The sequence below is a fragment of the Aquarana catesbeiana genome, linkage group LG13, assembly GCF_042186555.1.
Source record: "Aquarana catesbeiana isolate 2022-GZ linkage group LG13, ASM4218655v1, whole genome shotgun sequence".
NCBI lineage: Eukaryota > Metazoa > Chordata > Amphibia > Anura > Ranidae > Aquarana > Aquarana catesbeiana.
The window spans coordinates 129,798,384-129,801,287 of NC_133336.1; the positions used below are offsets into that span (position 1 = coordinate 129,798,384).

Sequence of the window (2,904 nt, forward strand, 5' to 3'; positions counted from 1 at the left end):
ATCCGAAGAAGCGAGGTTTTGCCTGTAAGTCTCTCTTTGGAGGACTGGGCTCTGAGAAAACCAGGCTTGGTGTACTATTAAAACAGTGGCACAAAAGTTTCTGGCAGAGTCTTTTACAGGTCTAGGTAAAGAGGTTTCTCTGAGTAGGAACCCAAAAAACCCTGAAGGTTGGCACAACGCTGCCCGCCGTGATGGGTGAAGCCTGGAAACTGTCTGTTCTCAGCAGTTCCTGCGGCAGGGACAGGTAAGAGAAGTTAATCCTATGTATATATTTATATTACAAGTGGATTTTCTTAAATGAGTTCATGTCTTACCTGATTTCCACCACTAGAGGGAGTAAAGAGCAAACTTATGTGCTTTTCAGACACACTCAGTGATTAGCTGGTGTGGACTAATTTAAAAGCCCAGAGCGTTCAGAGCTCTGTAAACAGATGAACACAGAGTCTGGGCAGTGAGCATCTTAAAGTGGTCGGATCCAGGCTAACCTAAGACACCTACTTGGCATTAGGTTTGTGCAGTATTAAGCATATATGCATATTGTGAGATTTTTAGTGATTGCATATGTACTAGTACCTCTGCTTTGTAGCTTGGGACTATGTCTCCTCGTAAGAGGGTCTCGGGGGGGGAGGTAACAAAGGCACAAGAAATTTGCCGCCTGTGTCTAGGGGTCCTAAAGATGCCTGCAGATTACCATCCCCCCTGCAAGACTGGAGCCAGCCTCACAGGATGAGTCAGTGCCCCTGTCAGGTTTTGCAGCCTCTCCTAATGTTACAGCCCCAGCATATGTCACATTCCCTTAGGGCTACATTGGAGGGTTTTGAGGGAAGAATTATTTCAGCTTCCTTAAAAGATAGCAGAAAAAGGGGTAGATCCCCTCCCTCTGCTGCACTTTCTCTTTCAGATGATTCTTCTGACAATGAGGAGAGATCCCTATCCAGAGATAGGGATCAAGAGCAGTCTGGGGATTCAGAGGAAGAGGAGAGAGCTTCTTCCTCTCAGGCACTCAAGAAGCAGGTCCAGTATTATACTGAACTAGTGCGTTCCACATTTAAAATGCCCTCTGCTGAGGCCGCTACATCCTCTGTTTCTTCCCTGGGGGTCAGAAGGATCCCACAGACTGTGTTTTCCTTTCCAATTCATCCTTTAATGGATAAATTGTTGTATGAGGACTGGGGACATCACGATAAACTGTTTACTCCTCCTAAAAGGTTTTCTATGCTTTATCCTCTGGAGGAAAGCTTCACCAAGAAGTGGGAGGTCCCATCCGTGGATGCGGCTGTCTCTTGTGTGAATAAAAACCTGACCTGTCCCTTGGACAATGCTCAGGTGTTTAAAGATCCAACTGATAAAAAGCTGGACACTTTATTAAAAGCCTCCTTCTCCATGGCTGGTGCTGTAGTCCAACCTACAGTCGCAACTGTGGGTTTTTGTCAATTTCTCAAGGAACAGTTCAAGCAGATGCTTGGCCTCCTTCCCAGTGAGGAAGTGGAGAACTATGCAGACCTTCCACAGGTGCTGTGTTTTATGATTGATGCCATTCTGGATTCTGCCCAGCAAGCATCTCATTTGTCTCTCCTGTTGGTACACATGCGCAGGTCCCTTTGGCTTAAAAGTTGGGCAGCAGAGCTTTCATGTAAAAGATATTTAGCTGGCTTCCCATTCAAAGGGGAACACCTATTTGGGGATGACCTAGACAATTTTATCCAAAAAAATTACAGGTGGTAAATCTACACTCCTACCAGTTAAGAGGAGTAAACGTCCACCATTCAAACGGTCTCTTTCCCCTTCCCCTGGAACATCAGGCTTTAAGTAGTGGCGACGGCCTTCCTAATCTACTTTCAGAGGAAAGGCCCAGGGTCACACCCAAGGGCAGAAAAAGGCTTGGGGGACGAAAGCCTGCCAAGCAGAGCCCCAAAACATCCCTGTGAAGGGGCGCCCCCACTCGGCCGAGTGGGGGGAAGGCTCCTACAGTTTTCAGCATCCTGGCGGGAAGAGGTTCAAGACAAGTGGGTGGTCTCTTCAGTATCTCTAGGTTACAAAATAGAATTCCTAGAGCTTTCACCAGCTTGTTTCCTAAAGGTCAAGAGTTCCCAAGGATCCAGTAAAGCGAGAACCGCTACTACTGGCCTTAGATCGCTTACTATCCCAGGGCCTACGGCCACATCTCCCTGAAAGCGCCCGATCTCGTCTGATCTCAGAGGCTAAGCAGGGTCGGGCCTGGTTAGTACCTGGATGGGAGACCGCCTGGGAATACCAGGTGCCGTAGGCTAGAGTGAAAGTAGAAATGAACCCAAAAGATCAGGGTTCAGGGTTCTACTCGAATCTCTTCACTGTTCCAAAGCCATATGGAGATGTCAGATCCATCCTAGATCTAAAGGATCTGAATCAGTTTTTACACATTCAATCCTTCCGAATGCAGTCAATTCGTTCGGTGGTCTCCACCCTGCAGGGGGGAGAATTTAAGGCTTCAATAGATATCAAGGATGCATAGCTTCATGTGCCGATTTTTCCCACTCACCAAAGATATCTAAGGTTTGCGGTAGACCAGCGCCATTTCCAGTTTGGGGCCCTTCCTTTCGGTCTCACTACAGCTCCTCAAATTTTTACAAAAATTCTAGACCCTCTCTTAGCAAATCCAAGAGCTCAGGGCATAACTGTGGTAGCTTATCTAGACGATTTGCTACCCATAGAGCAATTGGTGGCACACCTGAACCGCGCTGTCTTCAAGACAGTAAGACATTTGGAAAGACTAGGCTGGATAATCAACCTAGAAAAGTCTTCTTTGCAACTTTTAACAAGGTTGGAGTATCTAGGCATGATCATAGACACCGCTCAAGGCAGGGTGTTTCTACCAGAGCCAAAGGTCAAGGCTGTAAGAGCTCTAGTCTGCTTAGTATTAAGCAA

At 46.9% G+C, this 2,904-nt stretch overlaps 1 non-coding gene across 1 annotated transcript; it reads left to right on the plus strand.

Moving 5' to 3' along the window:
* The first annotated feature begins 2,150 nt into the window (after positions 1–2,150).
* On the plus strand, positions 2,151–2,269 carry LOC141120462 (5S ribosomal RNA). The gene has a single exon (XR_012239782.1). It is a non-coding gene; the product is annotated as a 5S ribosomal RNA (ribosomal RNA).
* The last annotated feature ends 635 nt before the right edge of the window (positions 2,270–2,904 follow it).